Source organism: Solanum stenotomum, chromosome 1, assembly GCF_019186545.1.
Source record: "Solanum stenotomum isolate F172 chromosome 1, ASM1918654v1, whole genome shotgun sequence".
NCBI lineage: Eukaryota > Viridiplantae > Streptophyta > Magnoliopsida > Solanales > Solanaceae > Solanum > Solanum stenotomum.
This window is the reverse complement of record NC_064282.1, coordinates 64,151,834-64,166,918: the sequence shown is the minus strand read 5'-3', so window position 1 is coordinate 64,166,918 and position 15,085 is coordinate 64,151,834. Positions and strand designations below refer to the sequence as shown.

The 15,085-nt window shown below is 39.0% G+C and overlaps 1 pseudogene; it reads right to left on the bottom strand.

The window, feature by feature from the left end:
- Positions 1 to 549: 549 nt before the first annotated feature.
- On the bottom strand, positions 550 to 14,116 carry LOC125855228 (YTH domain-containing protein ECT2-like; annotated as a pseudogene).
- Between the last annotated feature and the right edge of the window lie 969 nt (positions 14,117 to 15,085).

Genomic DNA, 15,085 nt, shown 5'->3' with positions numbered 1-15,085 from the left:
ATTAACATGAAAACACCCTGGGTGAAGATAATAAAGAAAACTAAAACATTACCATCCAAAGCATTTTAACCCAACTATATTGCAATGCATACCCACCTTGCTTTTCTAGCTCTTTTTGAATAGTACAAAAAGCACTGCTGACTTGCCGCAACATGTTAATCTAGATTTACAAGATAGGATTAGGAGCCAAACTAATAATAACAACATGAACCCCAACTGTAAAACCCCCAACTAAGGAAACAGAAAAATAGAAAAAATGAACCAAAACCCCAAAGTCAAAAGAAATAAAAAGCAAAGGTAGATTAACCTAAAACCAAATCCCAAAGATGTATGAAGCTCGTCATTTCTAAAGTCCTAGTAGCAGATGAAATAACCTTGTCATTAACCGACTTCTCTATGGAAATCTCTTTCTTTATGCAAGAACAGACTTTAAATGCAGCTCGAACAAAAAGGGCAGCCCAAAGGTTATAAGACCTAACCAAGTTTCCATGTGGTCAAAGCTTCAATTTAGGACCTGTTAACCACGGACCACCCTTAATTAGGCGGAACCTAGCATGCATTAGCAACCCCATTTGCTATCCCGTTAGCTATAACAAGTTTCTTGTCTGATAAGATTACTGGTTTTGCACCCTTCACATCATCTACCAATTTTGGACCTGCCCATTAGTATGAAGAGGAGATAAACTTTCCTTATTCAAAACAACAAAAACTTCTGAAGTTTTCTGGGATTTAAGTTCGTTGTTGGAATTTTCTTTTTTCTTCTCATCAGAGACTTTGCCTTCCCACACCTGTTGCGACTGAGACAACCAAGGGAAAAAATTCATCATTGGAGGAAGATAATAACTACGAAAATAAGGACTACTGTTAAATGTACTGGTGAAAGCACCATCTAATCATCATGTTCTTCTCTTATTTATATAATAATAAATAAATAACCAGAAGTGTAGGACATAAATATGCTACCTACTTCTGAAATAGTTGGTGCTTGGCCTTTGTTTCTTGTATTCTCTTCTGACGGTCCTCATAGAACTCAAAATCATAAAGGATTCACTGCTTGCTAACATGTATCTTAAGCATCTGTTGGCCTCCATTTTAACCTGTACAACAAAGAAATAGTTGGTAAAAACCCTTCTCTATTGGGATATGTGAAGCAGTTGGCAGAAGCTTGATTGATGATAACCCAAAGTCAAAGATGAACTGAACTAGGACATATTAGATCCCACACAGAGAAACCACAACACGTTTTATCTCGTTCACAATATTCAAATTCACTGCATACCTCCTGAATATCTTTGTTGCTGGTAACAAGCTTGTTCTCATTGTTTTCCAAAGTGATATGTTTCAAAAGGTGATGAGTCCACGTTTTGGACTCATTTAGGGCTTTATTTGGATAGATTTAGTGCCCTCAAATGCTTATTTTGTGTCAATAACTGATGTAAAATCCTTATTTTCCAGGTATTTGGATTGAGGAACAAAGCATGGACACTAATGCGCAAAGAGGAACAAAGCATGGACACTAATGCGCAAAAAGGAACAAGGCAACTGAAAGCAAAGAAAAAAAGGCATGTTGATCGCCTAATCCATTGGGCGAGTCACCGAGTGGCTATTATCTCGCCTAAAGTTCCAGTGTGCCAAGCCCTGAGGGAGAAAATCAAGTCGGCGAGAAAAAATAGCAGTCAACGTGTCACCGAACGGTTCCGCGATGTAGTGATTGGATTGCCCAAAGTTACAAAACTTGAAGATGCTGAAGGCCAAAGCAAAAAGACGATCAAACTGACCAAAGGGCGAATCGCCGAGCTGATTGGCGATTCAACTTACTGCGCCGAATGGTCCTTCGCAACATATTTTTGGCGACTATAAATATACTTTTTGAATTCTTAGTTTAGTATCAGTTTTCATAATATAGAATTTTAGAGCGAGAACTCTGAGTTTTGAGACAAACATTTCCTTAGCTTTGAAGAATTGAAGCTTTCCATTTTTGAGAAATTGGAAGTGGGTCTTTGAGATTTTTTAACGTGGACCTTTGTAAAGATGAAATTAATCTTACCCAGTTGATGTAAACACAATTTGGTAACGATTTATATCTTTTTATGATATCTAGCTAAAACCCTTATTCTTGGGGTGTGATTATGGGTTGATTTAGCTTATGGGTATTGCTAATTAATAGCTTAAATGCTGTTTAAAAGTGATTTCAATCAGTAATTGTGGTTTAATTTAAAGGGTTGTAGTTGCAAATGCAACTTTACCTTCGTGTTTTTGGCTTGCTTGTGAGATCGGTTTTAAAATCAAGATTAGTGAATTGATGGTCTGTGGGTATTGGGTTGTCATGGGTTCAGCTCGAGAGAGTGAATCATAAACTTTTTTCCACACATTCAGCTCGAGAGAGTGAATGGACTAAAGCGTATGCTGTTCTTAATTGCTGCTTGTTGGTGTTCGAGAGAAACCAACTTGATTTGGGGTAAACTGTTTGAGAGAAAGTTTATCCCCACTAAAGTCTAGCTTATTCACTGATTTACAACTATTTACTATCAGTTACAATTACCCATTTGTCTACCTTAGCCTATAATCCAATCACATCACAAGAACCCGTCTCATTACTTGTTAAGTGGTGTTATTTGTTGCTGTTGTAGTTGATAATTAAAACCAAAACCCCCTTTATTTGACACTTGTGTTACCCCCTAATTTGAATTATGTTTTTATTCGTAACTATCTATTCATATGATTGACTTGAACATATTCGTACTTCGCAATTAAATCTTAAACATGTACCACTCCCTGTAGGATTCGACCCCAACTCATTCAGTTGGGTTATTATACTGACTAGTGATCGTTGACACTTAGAATTGGATGAAGTGTCTTTGAAACATTAATCAAAATGGCGTCGCTGTCGGGTTGTGGTGTTGGTTAAGATTCTTTGGTTAATTTGAATTTTGTTCTTGTTAGTCATAGTTGAACTTACTTAATTTTAATTTTGTTTTGCTTGTTTGTGTTTTGAAACAGGAAGTATGAGTGTGAACGGAAGCAATGGGAGCCAAATAGGTCACCAAGATGACATCAGAAACCTCAATGATGTCAACGAGCCTAATACTAATGACCCCCATCTTATGGGTGGAATTTGTGCCATTCGCTTGCCTCTGGCAGAAGGGAACACATTGTTCCATATCACAAATACTATGTTGCAGCTCTTGCAATTAAAGGGGCTGTTCAGTGGTTTGGCTCATGAGAATCCCATGAGCATATTAGAAACTTCGTGGATGTTTGCGGACCGTTCTCCTTCAAGAACGTATCCCAAGAGTCGGTCCGGTTGAGGTTGTTCTCGTCCTCTTTGATGGGAGAAACATGTAAGTGGCTGACTGAATTGCCACGTAAATCAATCACTTCTTGGGAGGAGTTGGTCACCGCATTTCAAGTGCGATTTTTCCCTCATTCGAAGATGATGACTCTTCGGGACAACATTCAGAGCTTCAAGCATCTGGAGGGCGAGCCAATTCATGAAACTTGGCTACGATTCAAGAAGTTGGTGCTTTAATGCCCAACTCATAGCTTGTCTGACAACGTGTTGCTAGAGTATTTTTACCGAAGTCTTGATTCGATAAACAAGGGTGTTGTTGACCAACTTTCTCCTGGAGGTTTGATGCAGCAACCTTATGTGATAGCAACTTAGCTCTTGGATGGCATGACCACAATTAATCGGGCTTGGTACACCCGCGAAGATCAGGTTTCCCCTCTCACGTTTAAATTGACCAAGAGAGGGACCATAACATGGCCAAGATCATGACACAACTTGACATTTTATCCAAAAATATCATGGGAGCTGGTGCTCGAAGTGTCAATGTCGTGGGTGTCATAACCCCACTTGGAAAGAGAGAGATGGGGTAAATGATAGATATGTTCCTCTCCACGAGCACCAAAAGCCAAAGGATTCTGAGGGAGGTTGGTTGGGGGATATACTTTCTCGTATCCTCAACAAAGTTGAAGGGTCAGACAAGATTTTAAAGAAATGAAAGAAGATATGTCGACCCTTATCCAGACGGTTACCTCCTATTCAGTATCGATCAAATAGTTGGAGACCCAAATGGGTCATATCTCGTCTCATTTAAACCCGAGACAACAAGGGGATTTGCCTAGTGATACTATGGCCAAACCCAAGAATGAGGTTTGAGCGTGGACTTGTGTCGTGCCGCGACGTTAACTAAGGCACTGCTTGGGAGGCAACCCAAGTTTTTATTTGCTTTCTTTTTGAGATGAAATAATGGTGTGTTGATTGTGCATGTTGAAGTGTAGAATGTGTTTGAAAAGTGTAGGTTGGTGATTTAAAAGTCCAATCGACGACTCGCCGAAGAGGTCATCGAGCCCGACTTGGACCGTCGTTGGACTCAAGACATTTTTAAATTGGAGTCTGTAAAATTCAGCGAACCCAGGAGCTTATTGGAGAATCGCCGACCATGTCGGCGATCACGACTTAGTCCGCCATTTGGACCCCCACATTAACTGGAGGTTATGTAAAACTCTGCAAAGTAAGTACCCACTCGGCGTGTCACCGAGTGGGTCGGTGAGCAAGACTAATGTCGCCGAATGGGTGAGAACTGGACGGTTTTTAAAGGTCAAAGGTTTAAACTTTCAAACTCTTTCACTTTTCCTCACTTTTGAACTTCCCAAACTCACACCCGCACAATATTTTTTGTATTTTTGCATTTTTATCATATTTTAGTCATCGTATTTGTGTTCGGAGTTGGATTTCTTTGCCGCCTAGCATTTCAAAGTATTTATTCGTCATCTAAGGTTGGTTTTCCGAACTCCAATTTTTTTTTTTAGCAATTTTTACTCATTTGCAATTGATTTTGTCTTAGTGATGTGTGTTGGGCCTCTCTAATCATAATTGTATTTGTGTGTGCTTGTTTTAATTTGAATACCTTGCATGTAATTCTATATTGTTGAATTCCTGAGTTTTTTGTGCTTTAAATTGATTGAAATGGTGGGGTTGTGCTTGAATGTTGTTGGGTCTAGTCGGGTGAAGTCTAAGTAACCCGCATTTGTGTCAAATGACGTAATTTGCCCAATGATGGAGCGGTTGACGTCATTCTTAAGGGCAAAAGTCGTCAAATGGCCAAATTTGGCCAAATCGGGAGAAGTCTGAGTATCCTGGAGGCATGGGTGTAATGGGTCTTAGCTTAATTGTAAGAGTGCATGTTTTGATTTTGTTTTCTGGGGCTGCGGGGTTAAATTTGGGAAGTTAGGTTGAAAGTAGGCACATTGGGTCGTTTGGCGAGCTGGGTCGAGCTCGCCGAAGCACTCGGCAGTTCGCTGAAGTTCCCCTGATTGCCTTTAATTTCATGCTTAATCTTGATTTTGGTTCTGTAACTTTCGGCGAGAAGCCTGAGTTCGCCAAGTGCACTCTGTGACTCGCTGAAAGTGTTTTTTGTTCGCCCTTTGTCTGCGCCCCTAATCCCTAAAAGCACTGTAAATTTTGGCGGGCTAAGCCTTGCTCGCCGAATGTTGTCAGCGATTCACCGAAATGCCTTTTCCATCGCCGACATGCCAATTTCTCTGGGAATTTTTGAGCCAATCCTTTCTGCGAGCCCTATCTGGCTCGCCAAAGAGATTCGGTGACTCACTGATTGGTTCGGTGAGTCTGTCTGCAACTACTTTTCTGTGCTTCTGCTTGAATTGTTTCTAACTCTTTTTGATGTTTGTGCAGACATGGCTAGACCAAAGGTTGCTGGTAGGGACATTCCACCCACAAGAGGGCTAAAGGGATAAAAATCAATGAGGATGCAGCTGCATCCAGGGCCAAGGCCACCAAACTTCCCACAATTGGTGGGAAAAGAAAGGGTAAAGGGAAGGCACATGTGTCACTGGAGTCCAGCTCCGATAGTGACAGTATCTACGTTGCTCACGTCACCACTTTTGAGAGTGAGGGTGAGCACCCGGAGCATTAGGCTGCAACTTCTGTTCCTGAGGATGATGAACTAGTAGCAGCATAGAGGGTAGAGCAACAATCCAAAAGGATGAATGATTCGTTTAGGATCAGGACTCCTCAGGCCACCACTGCTTTTCCTCCCGCTCTTGCACAAGCTATGGTCCTAGCACCACCAGTACAGGGTCCTCCTCCCAAGTCTATGAACAGACTGAAAACCAAGGGGCAGAGGACCATTATCGAAGAGAAGCGTCTGTCCACTGATGGAGTTATTGACATGTACCCAGAGATAATGAGTTGCGTAAAGTCGGACAACTTCCAACTCTTCACCAAGCCCTGTGGCCCTTACATTCCTAATTGGGTTCGGGAATTCCACGTTGCTTATGGAGCCTTGGTACCACAAAGAAAGAAGCAGGCAACTGCATTCAAGCCGATTGACTACGTAGTTGTCCAGGGAAAGAAGGTCAAGTGTGATAGTGAGGCTATTAATGTTGTCCTGGAATGTCCTGATGATATTGATGATGACTGTCAGCATCTGATCAAGACAAAGACACTGGAAAACATGAAGAAATGGTTGGCTCCGCTAATATCAGATGGTACTCCCAAATGGCTTGAGATTGGAGCACCAATTGAAAAGAATGATTTAAACATAGCTGCAAGGTTCTGGTTTGGCTTCATCAACAACACTATCATGCCATCCCAAAATGAGTCGATTATCCGCCTAGTCAAGGCAGCCTGTCTGGGTTGCATCATTGATGAGACAAGGATAAATCTGGGAATGACTATGGCACAAGGGATAGTCATGAGGGCCAAGCAGCGCCAGACTTCCCTTCCCTTTTTGGTGTTAATCACCGAGCTGTGCAGACGAGCTCGTGTTCCTAGAGATGCGAAGAAGGATGTGGAAGTGATTCCCATATCTTCTATTGATATCTGGAGAATCGAGGCAGAAATTAAAAGATGAGGCGGAGAAGAAGAAGGCAACCCCGGTTGGCTCTTCCCCGGTTGTGGACACAAACAAATCACCTGTAGAGGCACCTTTGCCTACTCCAGCCCTGGGCCTTCAGGAACGTTTAGTGTTGTTCCTTTTGATACTCTCGGTTCTTCTGCTCCTCTATTGCCTCCCAGAGTTGCTGCTACTATTTCCCGGCCCCTGCTTAGTCAGGCTGCATTACTCCAGATGGGGCAGCTAGCCTATTCTACCAATCGTCGTGCTGCCAGACTTGAGGCCTCTATTCTGGGCATGATTCAAATAGCCCTCGTTGATGCTGTGACACCCTTGAGCGCTACCATTAATCCCCTTGCGGCTAGGATATCGGTGTGTGAGCATGGCCAAGGGGGCACCGAGGAGGTGACGGCTCTAAAGGCCGCTATTGCTGCACTGAGGAGAGATGTGGACCAGCTGAAGTCCACCGATATGTCCATGATTCTCGGGACGGTGGAAATCCCAGATGTGCTAGTTGAGCCAAATGTGCCTCCAGCTATCGTAGGAGATGATTTTCGAGTTGAGGAGGCGACTGAGCCCGAGTCTAAAGCGGAGACAGGTGAGGAGATGCTTGGGGTTAGTGAGGAGGTTTCTTACGAGGGCGTTACAGAGACTGTGGAGGTCATGATAGATACAGTTGTGCAAACCTCTTTAGTAGACACGCATTTGGCTGATCCTAGTGGAGCTGGTACTACTATTGATATGACTTCGGGTACTGAGACCCAGGTTCAGAGCACTATACCGGGNCGGGACGGTGGAGATCCCAGATGTGCTAGTTGAGCCAAATGTGCCTCCAGCTATCGTGGGAGATGATTTTCGAGTTGAGGAGGCGACTGAGCCCGAGTCTAAAACGGAGACAGGTGAGGAGATGCTTGGGGTTAGTGAAGAGGTTTCTTACGAGGGCGTTACAGAGACTGTGGAGGTCATGATAGATGTAGTTGTGCAAACCTCTTTAGTAGACACGCATTTGGCTGATCCTAGTGGAGCTGGTGCTACTATTGATGTGACTTCGGGTACTGAGACCCAGGTTCAGAGCACTATACCGGGCACTGATGCCCAGACAGATGGAGCGACTGTTTAGGCATGATTTCTCTTTACCTCCCTCTCTGTCTTCTTTTATTGACTTTTTTGATACTTTATTGCATTTGAGGACAAATTGTTTTTGTTTTGTGGTGGGGTGAGGTCCACATTTTGTGACTAATGTTATGTCTATATATTTGGATTTTTGAGCTATAAATTGTGTTGATACTGTATTTTTTGGATGATTGAGCTTGTGGCTCCTTGTTTTAATTATAAAAGAGTTTTGGGACCCTTCCGAAATTTTGTGTCACCTCTTATTTGTGTTTAAATGTGGATGTTCTCTTGTGAATTTGAGTATCGATCTTGATCAATACCGATGATTTGAATAGTGCTCATAATCGAACAAAAATGAATGTGCAGCTACGATGAGGCCAAATGAAGTTGCATAGGCACTATGTGAACTTTGTGCATCTCGTTGTGACTAGCCAATTATCAAATTGAGTCTCTTGTGATGATCATTGCACACTAGCGAAAGTGTAGAGTCTTGTTTGATATTGGTTCCAATGCCTTGTGTGATGAGCTTACCGTGAACCATGTGTGATGACACCTAGAATTTGCCCCGTTGGTCTAGTTGACTAAGTGATGCAATCTCTTGAAATGATCTTAGGCAACTTTGAAGAGTGTGAAACAATTTGACATTATACCTTTTTTGTGGCCAACCTTGTGAGTGTGTGATCCTTGCTTGAACACCCTTTGAGCCTTACCCCTTTTCTTGGAAGAAACTTGATGAAAGTGTGACCTTTCTTTATCCCTTCATTATTAATCCTCATGATTTGTAGTTTGTTTAAATAGCCAACTTAGGCCAAAGGCCTAAGTTGAGGGTGTGGTGAAAAGAGAAGATAAATCAAGAAATGCAAAGAAGTCCCCTTTAATCCATGGTTTTGAGAAAGATGAAACCCTTCCATACAAAAAAAAGAGAAAAAGAAGAAATAAATGAAAAAGGAAAAGAATGAAAAAGTTGTGGAATAAAGTTGTGAAAATGCAAAAAGAAATAGGGTGTCGACCAGTCCATGGAAAGTGAATAATGTGGTGACTTTTGAGCACGAATGAGAATGATGAAGAAAAGGAAAGAAAGTGTTATTCATACCACATTTTATGAGTATAGCATAGCAGCCACTGAGCCTAAATGACCATACCTTTACACTCAACCCCGTTACAAGCCTTGAAAAGGCCTTTGTGATCTTGAGTGAGCTGAAACAAGTGTTTGTTGGAAAATAAGGGCAAACTTATGGGTGAAATCATGCATTGTGTTCATCTTTGTGAGTGTGAGTGTTTATTGTGATTCCAGAGCTATAAATTGTTGAACCATTGTGTGTGAATATGAAATCATTCTTTGTGTGAGGGGATTTGAGTACCTTTGTTGAGCTTGAACTTGCATTTGAAGCAATTATGGTGAACTCGAGAATCTTTGCTAACGGTAAGTCACAACTTGAATCTTTGAGTGCACAATTGATCCTTGCATGAGTAAGTTGAGTCTTTTTGTGTGCATTCATGATTGAGTCTGGTGTAGCTTGGAGACATCCTTTATGAACTACTGAACTCGAGTTTTACTTGAGGACAAACAAAAGTTTAAGTTGGGGGTTTAAGGCTTTATTTGGATAGATTTAGTGTCTTTAAATGCTTATTTTGTGCCAATAATTGATGTAAAATCTTTGTTTTCCAGGTATTTGGATTGAGGAACAAAGCATGGACACTAATGGGCAAAAAGGAACAAGGCAGCTGAAAGAACGAAGAAAAGAAGGCATGTTGATCGCCTAATCCATTGGGCGAGTCGCCGAGTGGCAATTACCTTGCCTAAAGTTCTAGTGTGCCGAGCCCTAAAGGAGAAAATCAAGTCAGTGAGAGAAAGGAGAAGTCGACATGTCACCGAACGGTTCCGAGATGCAGTGATTGGATCGCCCAAAGTTACAGAACTTGAAGATGTTGAAGGCCAAAGCAAAAAGGTGATCGAACTGACCAAAGGGCGGATCCCCGAGCTGATTGGCAATCCCAACTTACTGCGCCAAATGGTCTTTCGCAACCTATTTTTAGTGTCTATAAATAGATTTTTTGAATTCTTAGTTTAGTATCAGTTTTCATAATATAGAATTTTAGAGTGAGAACTCTGAGTTTTGAGACAAACTTTTCCTTAGATTCGAAGAATTGAAGTTTTCCATTTTTGAGAAATTGGAAGTGGGTCTTTGAGATTTTTCAACGTGGACCTTTTGTAAAGAAGAAATTAATCTTACCCAGTTGATGGAAACACAATTTGGTAACGATTTCTATATTTTTATGATGTCTAGCTAAAAGCCCAATTCTTAGGTTGTGATTATGTGATTATAGGTTGATTTAGCTTATGGTATTGCTAATTGATAGTTTAAATGCTGTTTAAAAGTGATTTCAATCAGTAATTGTAGTTTAATTTAAAGGGTTGTAGTTGCAAATGCAACTCTATCTTCGTGTTTTTGGCTTGCTCGTGAGATGGATTTTAAAACCAAGATTACTGAATTGATGGTCTGTGGGTATTGGGTTGTCATGGTTTCAGTTCGAGAGAGTGAATCATAAACCCTTTTCCTCACATTGATCTCGAGCGAGTGAATGGACTAAGGCGTAGGCTGTTCTCAATTGTTGTTTGTTGGTGTTCGAGAGAAACCAACTTGATTCGGGGTAAATTGTTCGAGAGAAAGTTTATCCCCATTAAAGTCTAGCTTATTCACTGATTTAAAGCTATTTACTATTAGTTACAATTACCTATTTGTCTACCTTAGCCTATAATCCAATCACATCACAAGAACTCGTCTCATTACTTGTTAATTAGTGTTATTTGTTGTTGTTGTAGTTGATAATTAAAACCAAAACCCCCTTTATTTGACACTTGTGTCACCCCCTAATTTGAATTATGTTTTTATTCGTAAATATTTATTCCTATGATTGACTTGAATATATTCGTACTTGGCTATTGAATCTTAAACACGTACCACTTCTTATGGGATTCGACCCCAACTCATTCAGTTGGGTTATTATACTAACTAGCGATCATTGACACTTAGAATTGGATGAAATGTCTTTGAAACGTTAATCAAAAGCTTGTTTGGGAGATCCTTCACAATGTGCCATTTGACATGAAAACAGCCAATCCACTTGTCTTGCTTCCAATACTCCACATTCTTGTTGAAATCAACCGATCCTGCCATCTCTGCAACACCAACAAACGTCCGCTTGTGTTTACCTGCATAAAATGTGCAAATATAAGCAAGCAAAACAAACTATGTCAACCTAAAACAAATAGAAATTATGCCTAAATTCATGCATGACCAGATGAAAATAGAAGACCTCAGGAAACTGTTCAGATAGAAAGCTCACCGAGAAAAAAAGAAAGACAGGACAACCTCCAGACTTCTGTTAAGCCTTCTGGTATGCAACATCAAGCTTCTTGTTGCCATTGGTGTGCTAGCCCAAACATTATATTTGATGCTTTTGTGCACATCATCCTCACTATAAGACTTGATGATAAAAAAACTTGGCATCAGTATATGTCACCGTGAAATCTTGACAGTTGTATTGTTCTTTGTCTGATACCAAGCTTGCTTTATCTTTTTCGGCATCATTGGTTATGGTGAGTGGGATAGTCTGCTCCTTGACTGTCAAAACAGTTGGTGTAAAACTTTTCTAATTCTTGGATCCTTTACCTCTTGGTCCTTGTTGAGCTCATTTAACCCATCCATGTTCTCATTTCCATATCCATAGAAACTATTTCCCCTACCTCTTGGTTTAAATCTGTTATCAACTGCCATCCACCCACGACCCATATTGCAAGAATCATACTTGTTAGACCCAAAGCTCATGCCAGAACTAAATGTATTCCCGTACTGCCCACCATAATATTTTTTGGGATACAATCTATTCATATATCCATTAGTTGAATTGAAGCCAGACGAGGGCCTATGATGTTGCTAGCCCCAACAACGAACAATAGAATCAGTATCATCAGAGAATCCATATAGATATGAAGAGAACCATTTCAGGCAGCTGCTGTCTCCAATTCCTGGAGTACATTAATCTAAGTAGACATTTGGCCACAAAAACCAATTTTTTTTTTAATTTTATTTGGAAATTTGGAGTTGGAAAATAGGTTATAAGTTGTTATTTCAAATTCAGAATCCAACTTCTGATTTTCAAATAAACTAAAATTATTATGAAAAAAAGTGAATCATCTTTATGGACAATAGGTTCCTGAGTCTTTCTAAGGAGACCTTTCATTTCTGAATAGGCAAGAACAGATCAACATCAATATTCAAGAAAAGCAACATACCATTATATTTGGATGAACATTCTAATTTTTCAATGATGGAACAACATCACCATTTGAAAATGATGGTGTAATAGAATTACCCGCCACTGGCCTAGCTTACCCATCAGTGAACATTGACCCATCTAGCCATGGAATTGGAGATCGTACACCATCAAATCCAAATCTAGAATCCTAATAACCAGAAGCAACTCCCCTAGGCAAGGCACCCTGTCCAAAAGAAGCATTAGTATTTAAGGATGAGTTCTGGAATGCAGGCTTCACAGACGTAGGACCAGTTTATCCCTTTACACCATTTGCAATACCATTAGAATTTCCATTAGCAGAATCCACAGATAATGGTGCTTGGTCAGCAGCTATAGAGGTGGTGATCTCACATTTTGATGCAACAACCGAAGTAGCTTATGGAGTACTAGTTGGAGGAAAAGAATGAAAATATGGATAGTGGTAATGTTGTGCTCCATATAGCTGGCCATCATGCCCACTGTCGGGACAAGGGAAGTAGTAGGCGAGTATGGATTATAGGCAGCATAACTATAGCCAGGGTGATACATAAGTGACCCGTTGTCCCCATAAGCTCCCTGCAATTTGAACCTATGAAAACAAAAACATAAACAAAACCTGATTAATAATTTATTCAAGCTATAAAGGCAAGTCCAGACAACATAAAAGATCTTGTGACGCCAAAAGTTTAATCTAGAAAGCAAATAGATTACCATATCAAAATACGTTCAAACAGAATAACTTACAAGCATCTCAACTCCATCTGGATTTACATATCTTAGATAGTCCTCCCATTCACTACCAGAACCATCATATCCTATAACAGAATAAAGAAGAACATCAGTATTAACCAAGTGATGTGCTAACAAGTAAACAAACAGAACATTAATAAACAAAACAGACTTATTTAAATAAGGTCCTAGCAGAGATACTTATACTAAATTTATTGTAGAGATATTAACATACCATAAAAGTATGTTGTAGACGTATAACCATTAGGAACATAGCACACAGTTGGATTCTTGAAATACAATAACAGAGGGGTCACAGACCGATCCATTGGTTGGGTCTGACTATTCCCAACATCTTTTGAGTCCACAGAAGGCTGAAAAGGGATCAAAAGTTCAAATAACTAATTGACCGAGACAAAGAGATCACAGAAAGCACTAACATGTACCTTCTTTTTTGGCTCTGTAATTTCAAGCTTCTTCTGAGAATCTAATGACAACTTATGCAGCAAATTTGCAGTTTCTATCGTAGTAGAGTAAAGGAACAACACTTGTTCGCCACTTAGCCAATACACATTAACAACTAAGCCAAGAAGCTTCAACATATCAATTAAGTTTTTACCGAGCAACACACATCTTATCAAATTATACAAATTTACTAAATTAGCCTATGAAATACTTCAAAACCTCAATTCCAATCAAGTACAAAATGTACAAAATACTTTTTAAGCAAAAACCAAACTAAATAACTAGTGTTGTTAAACAGAAAACACCAATTTATACATCACCAAATCATCTATCCAATTTTCCAGTACACATGTAAGCTCCAAAAAATATATGTTTTATTAAAAAAAAACTCAAGCAACCTACACTATAAACCCACTAAAAATAGAAAAATAGATTTTCTTTTTCTTTCTAGACAGATTACACATAAATCACTCATCAAATAAAACCAAAATCATGCACATTACAACAACTTATATCACAAGCTCAGATTTATAGAGACAAATAAAAATTGAACCACATAGAACTATAGAGATAGCTATATCATGTAAAAATCAAAAAATGAATACCTATATGATAAGGATACGATCATTAGAAGGAGCAATGGTTTCCATAACAAAGATAGATCTTCAAAAAAGAGGACTTGGTAAAACCCTAGGTGTGAGAGAGAGTGTGTGAGCCGCCACCAAGTTGAGGGTATGTAGAGAGAGAAAGGGGGTTTGGGATTTGAGAGAGAGAAACTATAAAAAGGGAGGGTAAATTGTTGTGATTCAACTAGCACCACCGATTTTCTAGGAAACCCCACTCTGTTACGTGGTCGTATCTTATTAGTTTACTTGGTGGACTCTTTGAAATTTCGAAACCCCTTCTATAAGGAACAAAAAAAAGTAATATCTAGATATTAATAAAAAGACCAAGGGAAATACATATAGGGTCTGTTTGGAAAGCCACATGGTAATTGGAATTGGTGTAGTTATCAGCCTAGCAATTACCTTCTAGTAATTACACTGACCTATTTGGTTGTCTCATGTCCTGTTTGAATGTCACAGTGTAATTACACATGTTTTGTTTGGATGTACAATTGCAATCATAAAATTATATTAAATTTTAAAAATAAAAATTAATTATTTAAAAGTTAACTAGACAAATAAAAAACTTTATAAATGAAATTAAATATTTAATATATACATTATTTTTTTAAAATATATTAATTAATAAACATATGTTCTTAACTAATATTATGAAAAATAATTGATTTAAATTTTTTCAAATTAATATATTTCAATTGAATTGATCATAAAAACTAAAAGTATGAAGTTTTTACGAACATTGTGAAATGCATGTTTGATAAAAAGATTAATGTATAAATAAAATATCATAAATTATTAAAATGCTTAACAAAAAGATAATCTATCAAGTCTAATTAAAAAATGACTTGCAATGTGAATTCAATATTACTAAAACAAATGAAACTAAAAATATAACATAAGTTATAAATTTAAAACAAAAAACTTTAACTTAATACTTTTATCGCAAATTTCAACATAGCATACATAAATATGATTTTTTAAAAAAGAAAACGT